This window comes from Rousettus aegyptiacus, unplaced genomic scaffold (genome assembly GCF_014176215.1).
Source record: "Rousettus aegyptiacus isolate mRouAeg1 unplaced genomic scaffold, mRouAeg1.p scaffold_m13_p_6, whole genome shotgun sequence".
NCBI classification, from domain to species: domain Eukaryota; kingdom Metazoa; phylum Chordata; class Mammalia; order Chiroptera; family Pteropodidae; genus Rousettus; species Rousettus aegyptiacus.
In genome coordinates, this window is record NW_023416309.1 from 93,355,442 (window position 1) to 93,367,709 (window position 12,268).

Here is a 12,268-nt window from a genome sequence, read left to right on the forward strand (position 1 = left end):
GACTCCTTCCACCCATGGAATACCTCTTTATTTTCTGAACTTAGCTCAGGCTGTGAAACCTGTTTCTGACCATCGTCTTCAAGAAAAACTGAAAACTCTCTTTTAGTCACAAATTTGTCTTACATAGATATCTCTCAGTATCTGAGCAAGACTTAGACTTGCCACAAAGAATCTCTGCTCATCCCCAGGGAGACTGTAAGTTCCTTAAGGGCGAAGACATGTCCGCCCTGTTTATTTCTGACTCTCCAAGGACTGGTGCAGTACCTGTCACATAACAGATGCTCAGTAAATGTTAAACGAATGAACAATTTAGGTCATTATTTTCCTTCCTAAAAATGGATCTATAGGCACATGATCTAAAATCTAAACTGGAATCAATTTAGATTTTTAATCTTCTCTACTCAATCTGTCCTGTACTTTGCACCCTAATCAGGAAAAAGACCTCTCGGTCATTTTGATCATTTCACCCAAAGACCACAGGACCCCAGGGGGAATGCTAGGTCAACCGTGACATGTAGTATGCTGATTTTTTTTTAATTATGCAAATAGCCATCTGTTCAGATACTATTTTGGACTCATTTAATGTGTATAGTTTAGAATAAAGGGGAAACTAGGAAAAGTACATCTCACTTTGGACCCATAAAAATCTGAGTAGTACCTGATTGATTTCAAGTTTTGAAGGGTCTCAGTTTTAATGGTATATCCTTTCTCTTTGGTCAAAATTCTAAATCTTTTTAATTGCAGTTTAAACACCTGTAGTCAAATCTTAAATGTCTTTCTCATTTAAATTCTAAACATTAAAATTCCAAACACCTCAATTATGTAAATGGTAAAAGTAAGGGGCAGTTTTTCTTTAAGGATTTTTTTTCCCCTATGACCTCCCACTGCTCCCAATTATGGTTATTCTTTATGCTCCCCAAAAAGTGGCTAAATTTCCTGGATAACCCCAGAAATTCATTTTTGGAATTGATCAGGAAGGCTAAATTCTAGCAGTGAGTTTTTGAGACAGCAAAAAAGTAACTATTATCTGTTCAGCACCTGGTCACCCCACTGAGACCTTGAAGCAAAGTCCTTGTGTATATTCAGTTGTCACGACAGTACAATTTTGGTTGATCAAACGCGTTTCTCGGTTCAGGAAACTGAGGCTCAGGTACATGAGCATCTTGTCCTAGGGTATACAGCTAGCAAGAGGTGAGGCTAGAATTCAGAACAGGTGGCCCTACATCTACTGATCTCTCTCCTGCACCACAGGGCTACAAATGCCTTCTCATTGTTCTCTGCCAGGACCCACTGTTGGAAATTTTCTGAAGAATGGAAATCAGCTAGGAATACTGTGATTGAATGAACAGAGTCGTGGACAAGTATGGTTTAATCCAAAGGGAAGACAACATATAGAATGAACAATGTCTATAGCCAAGATCTGTTTAAAAAACTGATCCAGCGTGCAGGTGGGGAGGGGACTCCATCAGGGTGCTTCATCTTGAAGGCCTTAAAATGTGTCCTTTTCCATTTGAGACCGTCTTCGATGTTCCCTTTTGCTCTGGCCTCCTGTGAACCCACTTCAAACCCTGATTCACCTGGTTCCTAGTGGAATGATCTTCACCATAGTTTAATGGTACAACTCTGCTCTTGGATGTTGCTGATCCTTTTTCCGTTGTCCCATTTGTTTCTTCTAGATTCAAATACCACAGTCTGTTCCCACAGTCCTGCTAACCTGTCTCTGACCACTGGCCATGGCCACACCTGAGCATTCTTCACCCTGAGCCATCTTATCTTTTTATCCAGACATAGCAGTTGTGCAACAGTTGTCTGGGCCCTTCTCCTTGTCAGACATAAGCAGCATGGTGTACTAGAAAGAATCTGCAACAGACCACTTGTATGAACTTAGTATATTTAAGCTCTGTGGCTCTCAGTTTCCACATCTGTGAAATGGGGGAAATAAAAAGCTACAGTCCAGAGTGTGTAAGATTATGAAAATAATATATATATAAGAAGGTTTGTGACACAAAGCAAGTGCTCTGTGAATCGTAGTCATTCAATAAATATTGGGAGTGCTAGATATTCTCTCTTCTCGATGCTTGGGACACATCTGTAAGCATAACCAAGTCCTGGAGCTTTATTCTAGAATGTTGAGTCACATAATAAGGCAAATTAGTAAAGTGTGTTTTAGAGCGATTAGTGCTATGGATAAAAAAAGAGAAAGAAGAGTATAAACAGGAGGCTCGAGAGTGTAGGAGAAGGCAAAGAAGAGTAGGTTAGAGTAGTAAAGAAGATGATGATTGAGAAGGTAAGAAAGTTAGCCAAGTAGATTTCTGGAAGAAAATCGTTATGGCCAGAAGAAACGGCCACTGCCAATGGGATGTTCAGGGAACAAAAGAAGACTGTGGTGCTGGAGTTGAGTAAGGGACAGGGAGAGGTCTGATACCTGGTGAGCGGGATCAGGTATGGTGACCAGGGGGCCATTGTAAGGACATGGGCCTTTCTCTGAATAAGATGTTGACTTAATTTTCCTTTGGAGCTTGGTATGACAAGTTGATTCTTTAGAATTTTTTCTTATTCCTATGCGTCCATGGTGTCATCACTTCAGTGCTAGCTACTCTGGGGCGGGATCTTGCCTTACTCATCTTTGCAGTGTAAAAGCCTAGACTGATGCCTGGGACACAGACCATACTCAGTGAACACCTCTCGTTTTAGCTGCTGATCCCGAAACTTCTTAAAGGTAACATAATGCTTTGACATGATTAAAATGTATCTGTCTCCTGAAGGCCACTGGGGAAGATAGTTTTATAAAAGGATCTTCTTCAGTTTACTCTTAAATCATAGCCACAGGTGGATGTGTGCTTCTGTTGTATAACTACTAGGTAACACACAATTTAATAAAAAGGCATGGGTTTGGAACTCAAAAGACACAGCTTTGACTACCAGAAAAACCACTTAATAGTTATATGGTCTTAAATAAATTATATAATCTCTCGAAACCTTTTATGTTGTGTCACCCTAAATAATATCCAAATCATAGGAGGAACTAAAAATAGAATGTATAGAAAAACATTTTAGTAAATTGCATGGCAATATACAAATACTAAATGTTATTTTAATAATTCAAGTACTAACTGACTAATATTTGACATAAAACTATGAAATGTTCTCTAAAAAATGATAGATATGTTTCTTGACAGAGAACCGGAGATTGCATTGTATTTTTCTGAATCCACAATGAGGAGAAGACCCACTTTACCAAAAATAATAATAATAATAATAATACGTATTGCTCTAATAACATGCCATACTGTTGAATTTTTGCCATTTTTCTATAACAATTTTACTTGTGTTTGAATGTTCTTAAAATAGCAATTTACTCAATTAAGAGGCCATTAAAGATGCAGTAGATTTTCTCCCAGGTCAATAATGCCAGTCTAAATTATGCAATCTACACGAATACTCAATTGTAAGGTGACAGAGGCACTCACTCTATGTGTGCGTTCTCTCTGTTGATTGAGAATGTCTCTGGACAACTGCAGCAGACCCAGAGGTGGAGACTCCCGTCACCCACAGAAGTTTGCTGAGCTCACTCCCAACTGGTGTGTTGGGAGCAATCTTGGAGCATCCCAAGGACATAAGCAAGGCAGCTGCCCAGCTGTTCCACAGGAGTCCTACCTCCCCACTTCAACCAAATTCTTTCCCAAACAGTGTGTTTGCAGACTCACAGTCTTGAGCATTTCCCCACAGAAGACTATATAAACCTACAAAGAAAATAGAGAGATGCATCCATTTCCCATGACTGGGTAGGATAACATATTCAGTTTTAATTGACTCTAGAGAATCCAAGTCAATTAAACTAAGTGTATAATAGGAATGAGAAGCCATATTTTTTAACCAGCTTGATTATTTTGTAAAAATAGAAGGAAATAAATGTAAAATTTGAATAGTCCCACAGCATCGAGATCTGCAATCTATTCCAGGCTGTTTTGAGCCATTAGGGGTAGATTTCTTTAGGTTATTTTTAAATGAGCTGAAAAGAGAATGTGAGTGCCCAATAGTCTGAGTCCTGTATGGTCCTAAAAAACGTTAGATAATCTCTGGTCAAGTAAGCAAAGCACTTCTGTATGGGTTAAGTATATTTCTGAGAGTAGAACCAAATATCCACATATTTTTTAGAATGAATTTAAAAATATGAATTGTGAGAAAAACAAGAAAGGATCCATTTGATATTAATTAAATGCCTACTATGTTCCACACACTGAGCTAGGTTCAGGAAATCGAGGAATAAATAAATTCCCTAAAGAGATTTCAAACCCTAAAGACATACACACTATCAAAGAAATATAATTTATTTGCTATGTAAACATTTTTGAGAGAGAGAGCTTGATGAGGAAGTACTTAATTTTGTGAAAAGAGGGAAGTGAGTTATGGAAATTACTAAGGAGGCAGCGAGGTAAGTCTTGTAAGATTAATAGAATTTCAACAGACAGAGGTGAAGGATACAGCTATCCTAGGCAAGAACACCATCGTATAGTCATGAAAGTACATGGAACATATGGGGTTGAGAATAGCTCTGTCTGGCTAGGTCATAAGTAACATATTGGGAGAGAACAGTAAGGAAAAGGAAAGACTGGGGAAGTTGAAGGAGAGAAGGCTGGGCGCATTGATTGAAGCCAGATCGTAAAAAAGAATTGTTTGCTGCAGATTTTGAACTCTGTGCTGTAAGAAATGAAAAAGAAAGATTTTTAAAGAAAAGATATGACATAATCAAGTTGGGCAACTTAAAAAAAATTAGGTTGTTAAATCAAAGGCAAGAGAGGTAGAAACACAGGTCCTGAAGTACTAAGTTATCTACATTTGTATCAAAGTGATAATAATTTACCTAGTGTTTCATCACTGATTAAACACTGATTCTTCAAGCTTAATCATCCTTTTAGTCAACACAAATGTATCGAAATCCAAATGGTGCTAGATTTATGGGGCACAGTGTTGACTAAGACAGATATAGTCCTAGACCTCATGGAGTTTAAAATCTTATGGAGAAATAGATATTAAACATGTAAAGGAGATCATTATAGATTGTGATTAAGTGCTATGACAATAATGTGCTAAACAGCCACAGAACTCACTACTACTGAGTTCCAGAGATTTCTCATTGAGCCCATCACCACCATCCTCCACAAATGTCAATGGAAGTTACCTTTTTTGTTGTTTTTAATAGCAGGACTGCATTCTCCTTTTTATACATTCTCCTGTTGAGCCATGGCATTTGTCAGTGAAATTGGGGTAGGGTAGCCTCAACACAAACCATTGTAATATCTGCAAGATATTTTGCTATTCCAAACACTTATAAATTACTGGAAATCATTATATTTTGCCGGAAAAGAGAAATAGTCAAGCTTTTCTCATCTAGAGTATTTGAAATGTATAGGTTCACCAGTGAAATGGACACATGGCTGAATTAATGTTAGTAATTACAGAGAGAAAAAGTCCACTGTTGGCCTAAAAATGCAACAAAATCTATTTCTTTGTAACTTTGCAGTGACTGTATAGTTCAAGTCCTAATTGTTACAAAATTAGGAAAAGAATAGCTTAACATCAGAAAATTGCCCTAATAACCTGAGAATACTAGAGAATATGGGATTGTTATGTGGGACTGTTAGCTCATTTACATAACAGCTTAATCTTATTTAGTCTGTGCATTGAGAATTTAAAAGTTCACATGTCATATTACAGGAATGAAGGTAAAGATGAACCTCAGTAGAAAAGTTAACTCAACAATCTAATATAGATTCTTAGGAGATCATCTTGTTCTCTGCCCACTTAAATTTTAATCAAGTCATTTCTAAGTATATAACCAGTGCCCTTTAACATTTTGTTAACATTGCATTAGTGTGCTAGGTCTGCTGTAACAAAATACTACAAACTGGGTAGCTTAAATAACAAAAAAATGTACTGTCTCATAGTTTGAAGGCTAGAAAATCAAGGTGTCAGGAGGTTTGGTTCCTTCTGAGAGCTGTGAGGGAGAATATGTTCCATGCTTTTGCCGATCTTCTGGTGGTTTGCTGGCAGTTGTTGGTGTTTTTTGGCTTGTAGAAGCATCACCCATATCTCTGCTTTCACCTTCACGTGGTGTTCTCTAGGTGTGCTACATTTGACCACTGTCTTTTAATTTCCCCCTTTTTATAAGGATACTGGTCATATTTGATTAGACCTACCCCAATTACTTCATTTTGAATACCTCTATAAAGACTTTATCTCCAGGTAAGATCTGGGGGTTAGGGCTTCAACATATGAATTTTGGGGAGATACAATCTAGCCTATAATCAGCATCTAAGGATGTAAAGAAGGAATGCTCTCTTCAGCAGCAAAACTTCAGCATCTTTGCTAGAGAAGCATCAAATTGCTTTAATTTTTTCACCCTCAGACTCTGTGTGTGTGTGTGTGTGTGTGTGTGTGTGTGTGTGTGTGTGCGCATGTGTGTGTGTGTGTAGCTGATTTTCCATGAAGTTTGTACTTGAGCATTTGCAAATGTTTTAATTGTGAGAATATGAGGTGTATAACACACAATGTTGGGGTGGCCACACAGCTCAAAAAAATACCTCTTCTCTGTGACTGACCCCCAGGCCACAGGGGTGTGTCCTAGAAACCTTGTCCACCTTGTGATCTCACTCCACAGACCATACAGCTTAATCTAAAGATAGGCATCTAACTCAAAATGATCCAATGAGATTTTGATATTTAGAATGCCAAAATTCACAAACTGAGAACGGTTGGAACTGATTTGTTGTTACCTCAAGAAAAAGGCACAAAACTTCTGCTAATAAGGTATCCACTCCTCATTTCTTTCCCTTATTAGCCTGTAACTCATCAATTTCTTTAATTCTGTAAGAATCATATTATAATCACAATAAAACATTTTTTTAAGGTGCCTAAGTTTCCCAGGGTCATTTTCCATTGCATGTGACCAAAAGAACCTTAACAAATACAGGTGACTCTGCAGTGATCTATGTCTCATTTGTTCACTTCTGGTCCTTTAACCCATCCCATTTCTTCTGGTTCATGATTACAGATGTTACTCCTGGCACTTGGCAATAATGTTGTTGGTCATAATGAGAACTCAAAGATGAGAGTAAGAACTTGGGGTAGAAATTTAATACTACTTCTGGAATAACAATAAAAATCATGCGATTTTATCCCTGTTGGGTCTAAAATATGATCTTCATACATCTAGTTTTTAAAAAATGATATGATAGACTGCCAGGTTCATTTCTAATTTAAAAATAACTCAAAGTAGTAGCAAATTCCCCAAATATAAACCTGAGGGTCAACATAGTCATTCTTTATTGAGGAAAAATTATAAATATAGACCCCTGGAGATTAATATTTACAGTCCACAGTTGCCATTCAGGGGTCTCTATTAGAGTTTCTGTTTCTACCATCCACAGAGACAAGAGCAATTGCTGTTGCCAGTGAGAAAGAGCATACTAAATGTAACCAGTAGTGCACAGCAACCTAATCCCCTGTGTTCCCTTCATTCTCAGTCAGGTGCCCCTCAATGCCCAAACATTACACCCAAGAGCTCTTTATGGTTCTGTTATCATTGGTGTAATAAAGGCCAAAATTAGAACTGGTTTTATTTTTTATTATATCCAGTTTCTCTAAGAGTTCCTAATGAGTTTATCTATTGCTATTTCAGGCATTTGCAAACATATTTGCAAGGCTCTTTGGCTGATGGAATGAGTAATAAAGGAGAAAGTTTGAGATACATAAACTACATCCAAGAAACATAACTGAATATTAGAAGGCAGGACTGAGTCTCAGCATGAATCCATGTCATACTGATGACTCCCAACTTCACCCAATCTCCTAAAGAGGAACCAGTAAAACTTTACAATAAGTCTCTGAGAACTGATCCAGGGCTTTACATCAGAGACAAACAGCTAAAAGCTCAAGGCAAATGTAGATTATATAAAACTATTAATACCCTGCACAGTCCAACGTCATCCACGAGATCTATGGCAACCTTTCTTTTCCCTACAGATCTGCTAAAGACCTCTTAGCTCAGGACTGCTTGGAGTAAGGAACTGGGCAAACTCATCAGCATGAGAAAAGAAAGAAGCTGGATAGTGGTGGATCACAGTCCAATTGCAATATTCAGAAGGATGTGGTGAATGTGAGCTTACTCTGATCCTGTGCTCTCTGCCTACAGGAAATAGCAATGTATAAAGTTAGTGGAAACCTTCTGGTTATGAATGAAACATCCACATGGAGCAGGACCTCAGGCAGCATCAAAGCTTCAAGTGACAGCGCACATCTCTGAAAGAGGTGAGTGTTAAGGACTAGGCAGACTGTCAGGGTCTCAGTAAGGTAGCCTGCACTCCACTAGAGTGTTGGGAGCTGCGCCCTTGGTCTCTCAAGCCCTCAGGCTGTGAGAACCAAACCCATGATAAACAAGTCTTTCCGAGAAACTGGCTGACCACCAAAGGTGCTGATAGTCTCCTGCTCTCCCCCCCACCTCGTACTTCCCCCTGTCCTTACCGCTCCTCACACCACCAGCTGAAGACCAATCATATTGCAACAGGTACCCTTTGCCTGCCCCCCTTTGTTCTTGCCGTATAAATATGTTTGTTATCCAAAAATAAAATTTGAGGCTTGATCAGAACACTGTCTTGCCTCCACCCTTTTCTCTCGTCCGTGTTACCCCTCTTTTCTTTAGGTTGGGTTCTCCTCGGTTCTCCCACCAAATAACTGGTCCCGCGGGCGGGACACTAGAGGTACCAACATGCAAGTCAGGACACCAAAGCATAAGGTCAGGCTCAATGCTCAACGAACTAATGATATCGGAAGAAGTGGTAAAAGCATGGGAGTGGGGCTCCCAAGCGTGTTGCCTAAATTGCTGCAGACAGAAGGAGTATTTCTAGGCTTCATCTACTGGAGTAGCTGATTTTGAACCTTTGCCCCCCACTCTGTCTTGCTCATATTTGGCAAAGATCTAGGCAAGGTGCACCTGTAGTGGAAATAGCCTTCAGTGTCTGAGCTGCCTCATGTCAGAGGAGTCAGAAACTAATATTTCCGAGCATGCTATATTTATGGAGACTCGTTTTATCAGTCTATTCGCTTTGCACAGATACCTGCACAGTACACATTTTCCCTATCTCCCTAAGTTTATGTAACTCTCACCATCACTTATATAAAAGTAAAGTTCGATGTTACCTGATAAAAACTGCTTTTTCCCCCAGTACCTATTATATCTCAGGTACTGTGCTAGGTATTTCACCTACAGTACTGTTAATTTTCACAACATCGCAAAATCAGTATCCTTATCCTCAGAAGAGGTAAGCAACTTGTTCAAGGTCATAACACAAGGCTAAGGTGTAAACTCCGTTCAGTCTGACTCCTAAGCATGCGTATCTTGCACTACGTTCCACTAAAAACTGTTTGAAAAGGATGATTCATTTTGATGTGAATTTCCTTTGTGAAGTTTTTAATACAACCAATTAAACATTTGCTCTTTCTTTCAAATTGAGCCAGGTTTGAATGCACATTCAGTATTTTAAAAAATACTTTTCATATTGAAAAGCAATTTTAGCAGAATAAGCATTGATCAAAAATGAGATGTGAGATCTCATGCCAGTGAATCATGGGACCTTGGGAAGTCCTTCACTTGCCTGGGAAAATTCCCTCACTTGTAAAAAGGGGGCAAAGATTGAAGGGTGATAGGGTGGGTTCGAACTGAAAAATTAAACGCTGAGAGACTCTTCAAACTCTTCCAGCTCTAATGGTCTATACAGTCCTTTGGAGTGCACTCTCTTTATGTATTTTCAACGCTATCTTTTGCAAAGGAGCCATAAGAAAGAATATAATTTCAAATTTATTTTTAAATAAAAACGCTCCAACTGTTTTCACATCTCAACACTTTAGAGAGCTTCTTTCACTTGTATGCATCTTAGGAGAATAGCAACTGTAATGTTTGAAGTTGACAACTGAAATCCATTTAAAGCCTTGTTAACCAATGAAAATAAATAAATACACCTAGCTAATAAATCCAATTCTTATCTTCAACTAGAAATGGATTTTCAACATAATTGAATTTAAGGAACTGGTGTCTTAATTTTAACCATGAGAATATCATTAGATGAGTTAAATGAGAAAATGGAGACTAGATTTAGTCATTGCCGTCACAAAAGCTTTGGCAGCTGCCACATGAGTAGAAGGTACTGCTGTAAAAACATCCATAGACCTTAAAATAAGGAGGCCACAGAATGTTCCAGACGGACAGCTGTTACAAAATCACCTATCTCACTAACTTTTTGGCCTAAATTAAAGACTACACAGAAGACAGAGAGGAAAAGAGAAAGAGAGAGAGTGATGGAAAGACCTGAAAAAAAATGCATAATAGACTGTTTCCATCGGTCATTTTTCACCTAATGGTGGACGCAGACGGTTAAAATAGTTCACCGTGATTTTGCAGACTGGTCTCAAGATTTATCGCTGGAATTAATTCCTACATTTCTGTGAAGGGCATTATACATTCCATTCCTACCATTTTAAATAATAAATTAATTTTAATGCATTTTGCTCTAGCTTAAATGAGAAAGATGAAGAGCAATTGATAGGCTCTGAGTTTTTAGAACACCTTTCAACAAGATTAAAAGCAGAAGGTATTCCAAGTCAGCTCTTCTAAAAACAGAAAGTAGCCATCTGCTGAGACTATAGAATTACCCTACTCTAAAGTGCTGCATGGTCCAGTACAATAGACACTACTCAAGGTACGCTCACTCCTTGATAAATTGATCCTTGGACAGAGTCATGGCCCCATGTGCTTTCAAGCAACATACTTAAGATGCTTAGTTAAGATGCGCTCTATCTCTCTCTTACAGAACTAATGAAAACAAAGAGGCTACTTCCAGACCTGGAAGATATACATGCCTCCAGTGAATCTTAAAGACTTCCTGAGTTTCACTACTGCTCTGTCTAGCAAGCAGGTGGGACTGGGGAAAGTGACTGACCCGCTCAGAATAAAGCAAATACTTTGCTGGGACTTCAGCCCAGAGAGGGATGAAACTATTTTCATTTTGTTTATTCATGTTATTGTTTCTTCTTTTTGGTTTTTGCTTTTTTCTAGCACCTCTTTGCTGTTTCTAAATCCCCTTCAACCTACGGTCAGATCGTGTTTATTTTTCTACACTGTCCTGTATTGGAAAATGTGTCAGAAAGATAATTCTCAAGGAGCTCCTTCTCAGCTAACTTTCCTGACCAGTTTCTAATAGGTACATTTTTTGAAAGCCAAGTGTAGAGCTAGGGTGACCTCTCTTCCACCAAAGGCAGAACTTGATGATATTGATTTAAAGTGTATTGACATCAGAAGGAAAGACTACTCATTTGAAAAAATCTGCTGACTCTTAATCATCTTTAGTGATGAATTCTTCCCTGCTGGAAACAACTTTGAGAACACAATGCTGTGCTTGATTGCTCAACAACTGATTGAAAATTGGGATGTTCAAATAAAGATATTTGACAAACACTGTTAGCTGGCAGGCCTAACGTCCAGCCTCAAGCCTCTTCTTCTGTGCCCATCTCTCTCATAGAGGCTGAAAAACACTTCTGCAGCCTTCTGTGCAGCTCAGAGTAGCAATGTGAGTTCTAGGCAATGAGATGTGAGCAGAAGTCTGATGCAGGCGTCTAAAAAAGTTTGTGTTTTCCTAATGAAGAGAACAAATAAGGCTTGTTCCTTCTCCTTTATCTCCCTTTTTTCTACTTTGGATGCAAATGTGATGTCTATAACTGCTACAGCCCTCTTTGGAGTAACAAACATAAGGCCAAAACCAATGTGCTAAAAATGATGGGTCGAAATAGAGATAGACCATTAGTCCCTGACAGCATTATTGAACCAGCTGAACCAACAATTTACCTCTGTATTTCTCGTTGATTAGAAAAACAACCTTCTATTTATTATTTTATTTTATTTTATTTTATTTTATTTTATTTTTTTTATTTTATTTTATTTTATTTTATTTTATTTTATTATTAGTTCCAAGTATACAGTACATTGGTTAGACATTTATATAATTTATAAAATGATCCCCTGGTTGCTCTTTCTCTCCTCTGGCTCTCCACCTGGCCATTACATTAATGCTAACTGTATTTCCTATACCATGCTCACCATCCCCGTGACCATCTATCAAGTACTAATTGTACTTCTTTAACCCTCCACTCCATTCTCCCAGCCCCCTAACCCCCCTCCCCTCTGGCTGTCACCAGATTGTCCTCTATATTTGCAAGC

At 38.4% G+C, this 12,268-nt stretch overlaps 1 long non-coding RNA gene across 1 annotated transcript in view; it reads left to right on the forward strand.

Moving 5' to 3' along the window:
• The window catches only part of LOC107513658, a 54,614-nt gene extending 42,658 nt beyond the window's left edge, over nt 1–11,956 (forward strand). Inside the window, exons 2-3 of the long non-coding RNA XR_004951556.1 lie at nt 8,195–8,310; nt 10,866–11,956. This is a non-coding gene — a long non-coding RNA (uncharacterized LOC107513658). The remainder of the gene's footprint in view (nt 1–8,194; nt 8,311–10,865) is intronic.
• Nucleotides 11,957–12,268: the final 312 nt, after the last annotated feature.